Source organism: Giraffa tippelskirchi, chromosome 14 (genome assembly GCF_054371585.1).
Source record: "Giraffa tippelskirchi isolate mGirTip1 chromosome 14, T2T-mGirTip1v1.2.pri, whole genome shotgun sequence".
Lineage (NCBI taxonomy): Eukaryota > Metazoa > Chordata > Mammalia > Artiodactyla > Giraffidae > Giraffa > Giraffa tippelskirchi.
In genome coordinates, this window is record NC_137288.1 from 70,890,733 (window position 1) to 70,907,394 (window position 16,662).

The following is a 16,662-nucleotide window of genomic DNA, read 5'->3' on the forward strand; positions in this document are numbered from 1 at the left end:
ATATTTAGGTGTTTTGGAACACAGTTGTTTCCTCCTTGAGTTTCGAACATAAGACTGCTCTAGTCACATGACAATATTGAGAGGGGCAATCTTGTTTGTTACTGTCATTCCCATTGCTTTTCATTTAGAATCAGAGTAAAGTTGCATTTCAAATCTCTAAAAAACAAAAACAAAATCCAAGACCTATGGGGTGAAGAGACATTTATTTAGTCATTATGAGCGTGACGAGTTAAATCAAAAATTCTCTTTGGAAAGAGAAGTTTAGATCTAAGTTCACATCATGACTTCAGTTTACTGTTCTCTGCTCTCCTAGGCAGTCAGTCTGAAGTCATTTTATGGACTCGGGTACACGCTTTTTCAGTCCCAATGTGTTCAGCCTAATAACATTCTACCACTTGTGCTTATGGGCTTCCTAGTGGCTCAGTCCCTTGGACTGCAAGGAGATCAAACCAAGAAATCCTAAAGGAAAACAGTCCTGAATATTCATTTGAAGGGCTGAAGCTGAAACTCTAATACTTTGGCCACCTGATGCAAAGAAACTGACTCATTGGAAAAGACCCTGATGCTGGGAAGGATTGAAGGCAGGAGGAGCAGGGGGTGAGAGAGGATGAGATGGTTGGATGGCATCACCGATTCAATGGACATGAGTTTGAGCAAGTTCCAGGAGTTGGTGATGGACAGGGAAGCCTGACGTGCTGCAGTCCATGGGGTCACAGAGTCAGATGTGACTGAGCGACTGAACTGAACTGAACTAAGTGGCTCAGTGGTAAAGAATCCATCTACCAATGCATGAGACTCATGTTCAGTCCTTGGGTTGGGAAGGTCCCCTGGAGAAGGAAATGGCAACCCACTCCAGTATTCTTGCCTGGAGAATCCCATGGACGGAGGAGTCTGGTGGGCTGTGTCCACGGAGTCACAGAAGAGTTGGATGGGACTTAGTGACTAAAGAACAACAACGACTACCTGCACTTACATGTCCTTCCTGCCGCCGAGACCTACGCCCTGAGCGGCTGATTTCCGCTCCTCTCGGCCGTCCTCTGCTGTGCTGTACTGGACACGGGCTCAAGGCTAGTTTAAATCCAAGCGCCACCACCTAAAGAGCTACACGCACACTAATGCATGCTAAGTAGCTTCAGTCGTGTCCGACTCTTCGCAACCCTATGGACCTTAGCCAGACTCCCCTGCCCATGGCATTCTCCAGGCAAGAATACTGGAGCAGGTTGGCATGCTCTCCTCCAGGGGATCTTCCCGACCCAGGGATTGAACCCATGTCTCTTGCATCTCTTGCATTGGTAGGCGGGTTCTTTACTACTAGCTCCACCTGGGAAGCCCCAAGAAGCGACATAACTCCAGTCAAGTAGCCTCACCACTATGAACTGCAGGTTTCTCTTCTGTAAAATGAAGGTGATGCTTGTGCTCAGTCGTGTCTGACTCTTTAATGCTTCCTCCCTTCTACTGATATTCGGGAGCATTAAATCAGATAACGTTTGTAAAGCAACACAGTGCTTGACTTAATGCTAGCTAAATATCAAAAGCAAAAGGAAAAGAAGACTAGTGATTAGGACCAATCCACCTCCCTTGATTTAGAAAGGAAGCTTCAGAAAGCCCAGCCCTCACCTCATCACACTATTTAACAGAATAATGGGAAACTGTGTATTTCAGAATACTTGTAAGAGCCTTCCTCGTCTCTCAAATACAGCAGAGAGGTCAAGTAACAGAAGGCTGTACAGTGTCCATACGCTGGGAAAGAACACCTTGGGTGAGTTTCAGAAACCATTTCAATTGATTAGAGAAGCAAAAGTCAGCTATCCCCAGGTTGCAGAGGGAATGGGGAGTGAGAAAGCGAAACCGCTATCAAGTTCCCTTTCCGGAAGTGCGGGTCTAGCAGGAGGGGGAGCGGAGGCACCGTTTAATTGTAATTAGCTTGTGCTCCTGTGCAATCACCTGAACTTGCCCTCAATAGAGCTGAGCTGGTCTTCTTGGCCTTATTTGAACAAAACCTCATTTATTTTCTCTCAGATACAGAACGCGTTAAGGTTGTTTTAAATATTCATCCTGTTCTAATCACCAGCTTTCTCTCTTTCCTGCCAATTTGATGACATTTATGTATTGAGAGGAGTGGTAAAATCTCTTTCTGGGGGTGTTTAAGAAATGGAGAGACATGATTCCTGAAAGGATTCAACTTTGGTTTAAACTAGATGACCTCTGAAGTTCCTTTCTCAAAGCAGAAGTTAATGCTCTCCCAGCTCCTCTATCTAAAATCAATTATAAGTGGCCATATCCATCTCTCGACTGAGAAAGGACCCATCTATTCTTGCATACATCCCCTATCTGATAGCAGATGTATACTCTGACTCCAGGTACTTAGGGAGGCTACTGATAGCTTTCAACTATATGGCCCTATTTAGACTCTGCTTTCGCTGCCAAAAAAGTCAAGAGGACCATATTCACACAGCACTTTTCTCATTAAAGCCAAACATGAGCCTGAACCGCGCCACAGACACATCTTTAGCACTCAAACCAATAACGACCTCATTTAATTCCAGCACGGAACAATGTCTTTCACTTAAAATTAATGTCTTGTCCACATAAAATTGAAATACAGAATGCAGCCTTCCTGATGATAAGTAGAAAGCATAAAGGTGACTTTTAAGGAGATAAATTTATTCTGTCAGGGAAGGAATAAAAACCTTTCGCTGTTCACCTGTGACTCGAACACTCCTAAGCAATGAGTTCTTCCCTTATTTGTAGCTAAATATGATGTGTCACTCAGCCGTCCCTTGCTGTCATGTGTTAAATTAAAATACACCATTAATATATACATCGTTTCTGATCCTCACATGGTTAATGGCTCCGTACTGAAGGACTAGGCCGTGTGGTGGCATCCGATAGGCATGCACACAGAATAATATACTATACAAATGGATGGGTAGTAGGGAACATGGCACTTTAAATTATTTAAAATAGCATAATTACATCGCCTCCATTTACAGAGAATATCAAGTGAGGCAGTACAAATTGTTTTGAGTTAATGGAATAATAAAGAATTACGATGATCCAATAGAGATTTCTCAAAATAAAATTATATAGAAATATTTGTGTTATTAAATATGACAGTCCAGATTTTTAAACAGGAAAATATATTGGATAATTGAACAGAGAAAGGGTATTTTATTCAATGAGTCAAAATCCAAAGTTTGCATTCAACCTCCTATTATCTAATTTCTAGATATGACATGAGGTAAATAAATTACATTGGCTATTCTCTTGAAGAAATCTTACTCGGGCTGTGTTTTAATGTAGATGCAATGAGCATTTGGTCTAAATATCAAGTATTTAACAAACCTTCCAGGTGTGTTTTAGCATCATTGTCATCACCATCAATCCATTTTGCAGATAATGAAAATAATCAAAATTTGTTCAATGCCAGGCATGCATTTTAATTCGTTTAACACAATGATTCTATGAGGTAGGTACAACTATTAGCACCATTTCCATTGTTACCAACATTTCCCAAGCAGAGAAACTAAACAACAGAATATTTAAGTAATTGGCTCAAAGTCACCAATGAAAAAGGATGCAGTCTATCCTGCCACTCAGAAAGAACAATGAGGCTCAGAGCAGACAGCCATCTCAATCAAGGTCACATAGCTCAAGAGAAATGGCACTGAAATTCAGACCTCTCTTTTTTTAACTTTAGTATTTATTATGGGGCTTTTCAAATAGGTACTCAGCTAGAGAAAATGGTACTATGAACTCCAAACAAGACTTTTAGTCCAAAGTCTAAAGTCCTTTCTCTAGAACATGATTCATCTGTGATGGACATATTTAATCACAACAATTTTTAATGGAAAGAGTTTCAGTGTTATTTTTAAGACGTAACACATGTTCATTATAAAATCATTTATTCAGAAGAAAAGAAAAGTTTGCCTCTGTTAATAGCTTGTGCAAATCCTTCCTGACTTTCTCTACACACATCTGTCCATGTGTAGTAGTAGTAGTGTTAGTCGCTCAGTCATGCCCGACTGCGACCCCATGGACTGTAGCCCGCCAGGCTTCTCTGTCCATGGGATTCTCCAGGAAAGAATACTGGAGTGGGTTGCCATTTTCTTCTCCAGGAGATTCTCCTGACCCAGGGATTGAACCCAGGCCTCATGCATTGCAGGCAGATTCTTTACCATATGAGCGACAGGGAAGTCCCTGTATGTGCATGTATAGAGATATAATTATTCTTTACAAAATGGAATCATACCATATACACTTTTAAAACTTGCCGATTTTTGCTTTTAAATGCACCATGGACATATTTCCATTACAATGAACATTGATCTATAGCTTCATTCTTAATGGTTACAATCATATCAATGAACCATCATTTACTTAACCAATCCCTTATTGATGAACATTTATATTTTATTAATGCTTTGTTACTATAAGAACATTGAGGCAACTCTCCTATCTTAGAGGTCTTTATATGCTTATAAAATTAATTCTTAGAAGTTCCTGCAACATAATAGTTGTTCAATAAATATGAGCAATTAACGGATGAAGGAAAAGTGGAGTGGTTTGATCAAAGACATGGTAAATCTTATATTTTGATATGTATTGCTAAATTGCCCACCAGAGAGGTAATTAATCCATTTTCTGTTTTTTCATCTTATTTTTTAACTTTCTTTACAGTCTATTTTAGAAAGTTTCCAATATTTTACTTTGTGGTCCTGTCTTAGAAACAGTGATCTGTGGGATTAACAGCTCAGCAACTTCTGAAAGCCAACTGTCAGATTTTCAGGAATTTTGAGGATCAATCATAAAATGTAGCCATTATTTAAAAATTACATAAACTTACAATTAAATTATATTTAAAACAAAATCAATAAATACTAGTTACTTTACTAAATGTTCCTATTATCTATACTTTCAAAATTAGTTATGACTACCGTATGCAGATAGTGAATATAGTATGCTATTCCAAATCTTTTCCCAACTCCACATTCAGTGACGTCATTGGCAGCTTAAAATTGGTCGTGAAGGGAGTATTTACACCACGGAAATCAGCTAGTGCTACAAATCAGGGCTTGATTTAGTTCTGAAACTGAGTTGTTAATTAATGAGAAGGGGATAAAAAGAAGTTTAACAAGCCACATATTAGATTTAATAAAAATATATTTATTAGAAAAAAGAGTTAGCAGACTGAGATGCAACTCCATGTGTCAAAAAGATCATGGCTGAATATTGACTATAAGTTCAAAGTTAGAAAAAAATCAAAAAAAGCATTCTGAAAAAAATTGATTACGTTAGTAACATTTATTGACAAAGAGTATTGTGTATTTTTATTTTTAAATTGTATGCTAGGTATTCTCTATTTTAGTAAAAAATCTATAATATTTATGTACATATATATTTGCATACAGTTTTTTTCAGGGACCTGGTTATAAAGCATTTAATGGCACATTACTGTTTAGGTTTTATATTTTGAGGAACATTCTCTTTACAGAAATTGAAATACATGTATTGCCTTGTATTCTAAGTTCCTATGTGCAGTTGGCTATTTCTGAAATTTGTGTTCTGTTCCATTGACCTTTCTGTGTTATGTCCTTAGTACCATAACGATTGAATTATTATAGTTTTAAAACATTTAATATCTAGAAGGGCAAATATCACTCCTCTTCTCCTACACCACCCAGCTGTTCCAGATAAACTTAAAATAATTTTTCAAACTCCCACCCAATAGTATTCCAGTGATATGTCCTCCCTTCATTCAGCTCTTTTATATTGTTAGAATCTTATCATTTTCTTCATATTTGCCCTACACATTTTTAGTCTTCATAACTCTATGTATGTTATATTAGTGTTTTTATGTACTTTCTATATGGGACTTTTTATATCTCTTTAAAAAATTATTATTTACCACAGATATTTTACCACCACTTAGAATTATCCCAAAACTCTTCCACCACAAACCAAACTAAAAAGAATAATTGCAAACCATTTCCAATAAGAATGATGGCTAGATCATTTTGTTCAATATCACAAAAGACTAAGAAGGCTCTGGAAAATGACACAGACTGAAGGAGACTAAAGAGACATGACAGTTAAAGGCAGTGTGGGATCTTGGATCGAATCCTAGAATAGAAAATGGACATGAATGAAAAAATTGGAGAAATCTAAATAAAGTCTGCAGTTTAGTTAATTAAAAAGTATGATTGATGGGTAAAAGTTTTAATAGGACAGTTTGTAAGATAAAGATTCTGGAGCCATTAATGAAATTATTTTTTGGAAAGGAGGTCAACTCTACTTTTTAAATGTGAATGTGCATAATTAAATCATCTTAAGATGACATAGTTTTTGAGTAATTTATTCCATATTTTGGATTTCTTCAATACGGCTAATTATAAAACCACTGTAAGTTCATATTATTATCTTAATGATATTTTTTACAACATTTTATTTCTTCTAAGAGATTCCACAAGTATACAATTATTTGCCAAATGTGGGAATGTGAAGCTATTATGAGAACATGAGTTAGACAAGCAAACAAAAAACTATAGGTTACCATGAAAAACAAATGCTATATACTTCTGTGCTAAAGGACATTGAAAAAAATGATCCTTTAATTTTATCTCAAGTTAATATTTGTTATATAAATTGTACAGTTCACATCATGTCCATGATGAGCCTCTGTTTTAGAAAGAATTTTTAATAAGTTACTGAAAATGTTTTAAGAGAGGCATGTAAGTTTAAAGTCTGCACCCAGCTTCACCAAAAATTTCCCCTGAAAGTGGAAGTATTAGTAGCTCAGATGTGTCTGACTCCTTGCAGCCCCATGGACTGTCGCCTGCCAGGCTCCTCTGTCCATGGAATTCTCCAGACAAGAATACTAGAGTGGGTGTCCATGCCCTTCTCCTGGAGATCTTGCCGACCCAAAGATCAAACCCAGGTCACCTGCTATGCAGGAGACCTTTCCTGTCTAAGCCAGAATGGTCTCCTATGACACTAGCCCTTTATGAGTTGTTTGCTCCTAGGTAGTAATAGGATCCAAGAGGTTGCAAGATAATAAATTTTAGCACAGTTGATGGTAAGCAACAGGCACGAAATCTGCCTTTCCTTCTTTCAGGTCACCAAATACAAAACGTGACTTGGCCTAGGTATACTGTGATCTCCACATGGTTTGGTAGACATATGACAAGATCTAGCTATTTGTGTGGGAGTTAAGTGCTTTCTGGAGTCAAACACTGTGCAGACACAGGAAGCTGCTTCTCCAGCCTCGTCGCCCCTGCCCGTTTCCTATCCAGCCAGGCCCGGAGCCTCCGTGGCCACGCCACCCATTTCCTACTCAGCCTCACTCTGCTGCTGCCCCTCTTCTGTACGATACGTCTCACTCTCACACGCAGATTCTCCAGTGGACAACCTGGACCCTGAACTGACTCCTTTTACAAGCAAAGGAACTAGATTTCCTTCAAACACTCTTAAAGAAAACACACACAGAGCTTATCACACGTGTTTAAACGTGACAGCGCGTCTTTCTGCCCTGCCGTTTCCTCTGCCTCTGCATCTTCTCGTCTCTCCGTGACTATCTCTCCTCCCTTCTGTCTGCCTTATTCTTGGTATGAGACCTTCTCCGTCTGTGCTTTCTCTCCTCTATAACCTTTATGGTCCTCCATCCTTTTAGTTTACTGTTAGTGTTTATGATATTGAACCAATGTTCACTCTTAGAATACGGTTTTCCTTGGTTGAGGAGACTAGTGGCACATTTGGTAAAGAATCCGCTGGCCAATGCAGGTGACGTGGGTCCAATCTCTGGGTCAGGAAGATTCCCTGCAGAAGGAAATGGCAACTCACTCCAATACTCTTGCCTGGGAAATCCCATGGACGAAAGAGCCTGGTGCTCCGTGGGGTCGCAAAAGAGTCAGACATGACTTAGTGACTAAATAAAAACAACTAAATACCCATTTCCAAAAAAAAACACCATCGTATCTTAAATTGTTCATGGTTTATATAGCCCTGAATCACAATTTATTAGCCCCATTCCTGTAATATTTGGGAAGGGGAGTCAGGAAGATAACCTGTCCAAGAGACATCTCGGAAAGCATCTCTTCTCACATGAGGTCTATCATATCCCTCTCCTTTCCAGAGCCAGGCAGCTGGGTCTGAGCTCTGCCAGACGATAGGCAAGCAATTGTTCTCCACAAACCTCTCTGATTCTGCACACACTGATAGAGCCTCCCTCGGGGTTAGAGAATCAGGCTGAAAGGCTCGTAATGTGTGTATCCTGTGATTCCTTCAGGATCTGAACAGAAGCTAAAGAGCCCGGATGCAGGAACTTAACTGGAAGGTAGGCTGTGCTCAGGCAGCTGAGAGCAGAAGTCAGCAATGCTGTGTGAATTAATGAAGGCAAATGAGCCTGAGATTTGTGTTTGTTGTGTGGGAAGGTGATGACAGAGTAAATCTTCCAGATTTAAGTATATTTTATGTTAATTGCCTAAAGCAGCATAGATTTGCTGTTTAAATCTCATCCATGGGAAACTAGAATTGGGCTTCTTGATATCCTGTATTATCCACTAAAATGACGGCAGTCCTTGTTTGTATTTACTTGAGAAGCACAGATCTATTTCTAAATAGCTTTACAACTTTAACTGTTTTAAGAAACTTCTTTTTAATACCATCCAGTTAATTGTACCATGATAGCTCCTAAGTGGAACATTATATCTATCAGTCTTAAGTGCCGCTGGGGATATAATAGCTTGGGTCATATTATTACAATCTCTTTTATTTAGAGCACTTGGAAAGCTAAGAATTAAATATGCTTCAATCTGCTATCATTTTGACTATTACTTACCTTAATGCTAAGTAAATACTAAAGAAACTATCACCTCTGGTAAAATTAAATTCTCAATTCTTTGATGATGGATCAATGTAGATACAAATCTTTCCTTGTTATCCCTTTCTCTACTCAGTTAAAAATGGTTTCTGTGTAACAGCAAGCTTCTGTGTGCACTGATTTTTGACTCTCAGAGCACTTAGTGGGGAAAGAACGGGAATATAGGAAAAGGGAAATGGTGAGATTACCTCCATGTGTGGGAGACACTGTACTTGTACTAAGTCACATCAGTCATGTCCGACTCTTTGTGACCCCGTGGACTGTAGCCCGCAGGCTCCTCCGTCCGTAGGGTTCTCCAGGGAGGACACTGGAGTGGGTGCTGCCATGTGCTCCTCCAGGGGATGTTCCCAGTCCAGGGACCGAACCCGTGTCTCTAACGGCTCCTGCATTGGCAGGCAAATTCTTTACCGTTAGCGCCACCTGCTTTATTGACTATGCCAAAGCCTTTGACTGTGTGGATCACAACAAACTGTGGAAAATTCTTCAAGAGATGGGGATACCAGACCACCTGACCTGCCTCCTGAGAAATCTAGATGCAGGTCAAGAAGCAACAGTTAGAACTAACATGGAACAACAGACTGGTTCCAAATCGGGAAAGGAGTACGTTAAGGCTGTATATTGTCACCTAGCTTATTTAACTTATATGCAGAGTACATCATGAGAAACGCTGAGCTGGAGGAAGCACAAGCTAGAATAAAGATTTCCAGGAGAAATATCAGTAACCTCAGATATGCAGATGACACCACCCTTATGGCAGAAAGTGAAGAAGAACGAAAGAGCCTCTTGATGAAAGTGAAAGAGGAGAGTGAAAAAGTTGGCTTAAAGCTCGACGTTCAGAAAACTAAGATCAGGGCATCTGGTCCCATCACTTCATGGCAAATAGATGGAGAAACAGTGGAAACAGTGAGAGACTTTATTTTTGGGGGGGCTCCCAAATCACTGCAGATGGTGACTGCAGCCATGAAATTAAAAGATGCTTGCTCCTTGGAAGAAAAGTTATGACCAACCTAGACAGCATATTAACAAGCAAAGACATTACTTTGCCAGCAAAGGTCTGTCTAGTCAAAGCTATGGTTTTTCCAGTAGTCATGTATGGATGTGAGAGTTGGACTATAAAGAAAGCTGAGCACTGAAGAATTGATGCTTTTGAACTGTGGTGTTGGAGAAGACTCTTGAGAGTCCCTTGGACTGCAAAGAGATCCAACCAGTCCATCCTAAAGAAAATCAGTCCTGAATATTCACTGGAAAGACTGATGCTGAAGCTGAAACTCCAATACTTTGGCCATCTGATGTGAATTATTCATTGGAAAAGACCCGGATGCTGGGAGAGATCGAAGGTGGGAGGAGAAGGGGACAACAGAGGATGAGATGGTTAGATGGCATCACTGACTCAATGGACATAAGTTTGAGTAAACTCTGGGAGCTGGTGATGGACAGTGAGGCCTGGCGTGCTACAGTCCATGGGGTCGCAAAGAGTCGGACTTGACTGAGCAACTGAACCGATCTGAGAGTGCCACCTGGAAAGCCCTACAATGTGGGAAATGTTATTCAACACTAAATCCTATATGACCTCAATGTATCAAGCCCAGAAATCGCCAGGTGACAAGAGAGAGACTAAGCCAAGAAAGTGAAGCTGAAGCTAGATACTCCCAAAGTGGGCCATGCCTTGCCCCTATAGATGTCTTTTACTAACTAGCAGCTCTTAAACCACCTAGGAGTATTTTAGAAATGCAAAAGCTCAAGCCCCACCCCAGGCTGATCTAATAAAATCTGTACGTTAACAAGACCCTCAGAGGATTCCTATGCACTTTCAAGTTGGAGAAGCCCTGTCTGTTCTTCACCCAGAGCCTCCACTGGGAAGACTGAAAGTCCCCCTTGATTAACCTCAGGAATTGGAATACTCTAGTTGTTCCCCTTAGCAGAGAATGGTACTATAGAGATAATGGAAAGGAAAAGACTGTAAAGTGAAAGTGAAAGTCGCTCAGTCGTGTCCGACTCTTTGCAACCCCATGGACTATGGAAATCTCCATGCCAGTCTACTGCAATGGGTACCTTTCCCTTCTCCAGGGGATCTTGCCAATGCAGCGATCGAGCCCAGGTCTCTTGCATTGCAGGCAGATTCTTTACCAGCTGAGCCACAAGGGAAACCCAAGAATACTGGAGTGGGCAGCTGATTCCTTCTCCAGGATGTTTTCCTGACCCAGGAATCGAACTGCATTGCAGGCAGATTGTTTACCAACTGAGCTATCAGGGAAGCCTTTAAAAATTCAAATCAACCATTGAGATCTGGTTGTAGGAGAGGCAGAGATAGGGAAGAGAGAGTGTCACACACTTCACTGCGAACAACTTTTGAAACAAGAAGCTCTTGTTGGAAATAGTTTACCCTCTTCTCTTGTGATGTTATTGGATTTGATTTCCTTTCTTCTAAAGATGGACACATTGGGGAAAAAAATGACCTAAATTCAGTATTCCATCCAGATGCTTTCAATTTGGCAGGCGGGAAGCAAGTTTTGCATAGAGACTGAGCTCACTGAAAGGAATTAGAATTTTGAGCTGGAAATTCCAAAGGCATTTTAAAGTCGAAACTGTTTAGGAAAAAAATAACTACAAGTGACCTTGATGGAATTCTACAATGACAATCACATCTCAGAGCCATCTCTGAGGTTCCTCTGGGTACATTTGTAACCAGTCTTCCTGGCACTGAGTTCAAAACAACAGACTTTAGGCAAATGACAAAAAGGGGGAGGTGTAGTAGGATCTAATTGAAGCGGAGGAGCCACTCACAGAAACCTCACGCAGCACAGGGGGAGTCACAACACAAGTGATCAACCAGTACTGCGCAGGCCGCACGGACCCAGCTCAGGGCGTCTCAGAAGAGCACCGTCTCTGCACTTTAGTGCCTTCCTGGCCTTCCCGCTCAGGACAGCCAGCCGGGGAAGGGACCGCCAACTCGACCTTCCTTTCTCAAGGGTAATTTTCAGGATCAGAACGACTCTGGTCTCAAAATAAATCTGAGATTTTTGACATCCCTTGACCATATGGTGTATATATTACATAAGCTGTTTTGCAGTTTCCTTTTTCCTTAGCCAATTGTGTTTTACTTATGTTTTTGCTACTTTTTTCCCCCAATGTTAGATATCCTAGACATCAGTAGCTACTAATGTCACTGTTGAAATGCTTTTTTGTTTCATTTAATTTTTAATAATTTACTGATTTAGGATTAAACATACCTTTTAGTATTTTTGAATCAGAATCTTATTTAGTAGTCAGTGCTAAGGGCTTCTCAGGTTGCTCAGTGGGTAAAGAATCCTCCTGCAATGCAGGAGATGCAGGAAGATGGGGGTTTGACCCCCCAGGTCAGGAAGATCCCCTGGAGACAGGAATGGCAACCAACTTCAGTATTCTTACCCGGGAAATCCCATGGAGCCTGGCGGGCTACAGTCCGCGGGGTCACAAGCGTCAGACTCTGACGGAAGCAACTGAGCGCATGCACGCGCGCCGGTACTAAGGGACCGCGTTCTTTACTAAGATAAAAGCAATGCTGGCGTTTTATGAAAAGAGAAATCTGAACCACTGCATATCTAGATTATATAAAAACTATACCTGCAGCCTATTCAAGTAGAGGATTCAAATTTAGTATTAATTCAGAAAATGTTTTAGTTTCTTTCATGAGTATTCCATCTCAAACAGGAGTATACAAAACTAATGAATTCAAAATTGGATCAAAATGATGACTATAGAAAAATAGCTAAGCATGGTATATTAGTTTCCTAGGCTTCCATTACAAAGTGCCATAAACCAGGTAGCTTTGAACAACAGAAACTGTCTCACGGTCCTAGAAGCTGTAAGTCCAAGATCAGGGTTTCGGCAGCGCCGTGATCCCTCCAAGCCACTAGGGGAGGATCCTTCCTTGCCTTTCTGCTTCTGATGGCCCCGGGAGTTCCCCGACCTTGAGGCAGCATCGCTGTAACCTCCGTCTTCTCCTCGTGAGCACTCCCCTCTGGGCGTCTGTCTTCCATCTTCTGTGAGGACATCCATCATGTTGCGTTAGGGCCCACCCTCATGGCCTGATCTTAACTCCATTATACCTGCAAAGGCTCTATTTCCAAATAAGGTCACATTCACAGATACCAGAGGCTAGGTATTCAGCATATCTTTTTGGAGTGTAAACAATTCAACCCCTAACACGTATCCAGCATTTTCTCAGCACCAGACTGTAACCTGTAACTTTACCAAAATGACAGTATTATTCTCTCTGATTTGGAGATTATCATTTCTTTTTACTTGCCTCCTTCACAAAACAAAGGAAGTTAGAGATCAAGCAACAGTTACTAATGTAATGTGCCCAACAAGTATTTGATAAAGGTTCTCTTGGAACAGAGAAGAGGGCATCTAAGGCATGTCAATGACAGCTGCTAATAACAGGAGCTAATAACTCAAGATCCTTGAGACTTTCAAGTAACCCATCTTGAGTGGCTTATGCTTCAAGAAAACAAAATTACAAGTTCAAAAGATTCATCCAAGGGAAGAGATGGAAGCCTGCCTAAAATAATTCACTCCATAAATATCATAAGTAATTTAGCATGACAATTCTTTGATACCAGCTGAATGTTTAGAAAACATAGTTCACACTACATCATATACCATTCATGATTTAACATAATTGTAGCGTGTGCTCAGTCACATCTGACTCTCTGCAGCCTCATGGACTATAGCCCACCAGGCTCCTCTGCCCATGGGATTTCCCAGGCAAGAATACTGGGCTGCCATTTCCTTCTCCAAGGGATCTTCCTGACCCAGGAATCGAACCCACATCTTCCTGTGTCTCCTGCATTGGTGGGCAGATTCTTTACCATTAGCTCCACCTGGGAAGCCCCAACGTATTATAGTAAACAACTCATTTTCGCTGCAGTTCTGTGCCTGTGTTTAAATACATCCTACTCTTCCCAGACTTCCAGCTTTCCCACCTCCCCCGGAGGACCTCTTCTATGCCCTGGCCTCTGTCTCTTTCGCCCCCGCCCCTCCTGTCTGGGCTCCGTTTCTCTTCCTCGTGGGCACTCAGAGGCACCTTCACGGGCATCCTCAGCACCACTCTCCCGTGCTTGTCTTCCTCTAAGCTCAGTCCCGGCTCCCCACTCCTCTCCTCGGGTCCTCAATTTACACCCACGCTCCTCAAACTTGAAGGAGAGATCTTGTTAAAATGCAGGTTCTGACTCAGTGCATCTGGGGTGGGGTCTGCAATCCTGCATTTCCAACAAGCCCCTGGGTGATGCCCATGCGCTGTCCATGGACCACACCGCAAGACTGTGCACCCTGACACCGCCCCACCCCCGGGCCTCCCAAGGTCTCTTACTTCAAAATGACCTCTTACGCTACCAACCACCCGTCTTCTCTCATCAGCCCCTGCTGCCTTAAGCACAGCTCAGGCAAGCAAATGAACAAAATAACCCTACTGAAGAATAAATGGCTGATACACTGTCCTTTCCCACCTACCCCATGCCCCCAGAAGTTTTCCTGGCGCAGTTTGTGTGAATCTCTAAATCAAGCAGTCTTCACTTCCAGTGTAAATATTGGTATATTTTTCTGGGGAGCAGAGTCAAAATTGTTATGACTTTCAAAGAATCCCCTAGCCCCAAAACGTTAAAAAGGCATAGTCTAAAGAGTACAGTGCCGGCACTGTGGACGCACATGTTCTGAAGGGGGTGAGAAGGCGAAGGGCGGAGGGGGCGCAGCTGGAAGCACAGGGCTTGCCTCTCTGGCCTTCTCTGTGTGCCTGTGCCTGGGGGACGGGGCAGCGGGGCTGGGGGCTCCCCTGGTTTTCCCACGCACGTTCCCTTACACTCAAACGAGGGGCTGCTCCGGGTCCTGCTTCCCTGAATTCAAACAGAATTCTGATCTGGAGGCTGGAGCACAGGCTGCCAGGTCAGCTCCCAGCCCTTTGTGAAATGTGAAGGTAAGTTCGGTCAGGTGTCAGGGGACAGTGGTGTTCTCACGGGGTCTGAGTGTGGGCAAGCTTTCGGCGCCCAGGAAGCCCACAAACCTGAGAGAGGGCAATGGTCCTGAAACCGTCACGAAAATACGCACCCCTGCCCAAGAAAAGAGAATCTTGGTCTTAAAGGGCCCAGAGCAGAAACTGCCTCCTCTGCCCCGACGGGGCCCTGGAAAGGCCTTGTTGCACACCACACTAAATGAGATAATATATGTAACACACCCAGCATGGAGCCCAGCAGATAGGAGGAGTTCAATAAATATTAGTTCCCTTCCCTATTAAAAGTAACACCAGCCATCCTGTTTCTGTGATTCGCTTGCAGTTATTACCATATAGCACAGCAAGAAGTGTGCCTGTAATTAAATATGTACCACTATGGTAATTCTGTTTTTAAATTTTATTGATAACATCATTATACCCTTTATGTAAGCTCAGAGTTTTTCTGCTTATGCAGCATGGTCATTGGTTCCTAACCTAAAAAAAAAAAAATGCAAGAAAACATCTGAGGAAAGAACAGTTTAATGGTTTAAGAAGGCGTTAAAAGAAAAAAAAAAAAAAGACAAAAACTTTAGCATCTTCTGCAGCATGAGCCATCGCTTTCCTCATTGTTCTTCCTGTCCTGACAGCCCTCAACTCTGAGGCTCCCCACCAACCTCCCTCCTCTGCCCTCCACACAACACTCCCTCCCTTCGCCCTCTTTATACTGCTAGCAAAGACCAGGCAACCTCCAGGACTATCCCTTTCCATCTGTTTTTTTTTGGAGGCTTTGAACCAGCACAGTGTTCAACCCTAGCAGCCTGGGAACACCGGCCAGGTCAAGGTGTGTTACATGAGCTGACAGTTGCCTGTCAAATCTATCCTCACCATATAGAATCCCTGATCAAAACACTGGCTGGGAGTGAATGTGGGCAGTGCCTTGATGCCACAAGGGAGCTGAAAGCAACCACATTCCATCGATAAATATCTGGGACTAGGAAGAAACACGGAGAAGGCAATGGCACCCCACTCCAGTACTCTTGCCTGGAAAATCCCATGGACGGAGGAGCCTGGTAGGCTATAGTCCATGGGGTCGCTGAGACTCAGACACGACTGAGCGACTTCACTTTCACTTTTCCCTTTCATGCACTGGAGAAGAAAATGGCAACCCACTCCAGTATTCTTGCCTGGAGAATCCCAGGGATGGCGGAGCCTGGTGGGCTGCCGTCTATGGGGTCGCACAGAGTCGGACACGACTGAAGCGACTTAGCAGCAGGAAGAAACATTGGCATCAGAGTGAAGCATAGTCAGCCCTCACCAGCCTGAAAGCAGAGATCAGTGGTCTAAGCATGGAGGTGAAGTTGAAGCTGAGGTTGTGGTGAAACCAGCTGGAGTCCTCCACTATGTTCCAGACATGAACCATTCTTAGTGAAAAAAAATAAAGCCATGGAGTCATCAGACATGTTTGGGAAATCCTCAGTGGTATTGATCAATGTATGACAACATCCTTGATTCATCCCTAGATTCAGGAAATGACAATATCCACACATGGACTGAATCATTTCAAAATAAGCCTCGTAACAGCAAACAATTTCAACTACTAAGTAAATCCTTGAGAATGTTTCAAATGTGATCATCCCAGAGCTCATTAGAAAAACACTGGTTGGCCTGGTTTTCCAAGAATATCTCCAGATATTTTTTTAAGTGAAAATCAAAATAGGGTCACTGTCAACAGGCAGTGGCACTCTTTACTTTCCACGTGTGTACTACTATAGCTCCTGCAAAGCAAGGTGTGCGAAGCAAAGAACAGCACCGAATC

At 42.1% G+C, this 16,662-nt stretch overlaps 1 long non-coding RNA gene across 2 annotated transcripts in view; it reads right to left on the bottom strand.

Moving 5' to 3' along the window:
* Positions 1-16,662, bottom strand: part of LOC145534780 (uncharacterized) — a 473,223-nt gene that overhangs the window by 444,513 nt on the left and 12,048 nt on the right. The gene's annotated exons all lie outside the window — the stretch shown is intronic.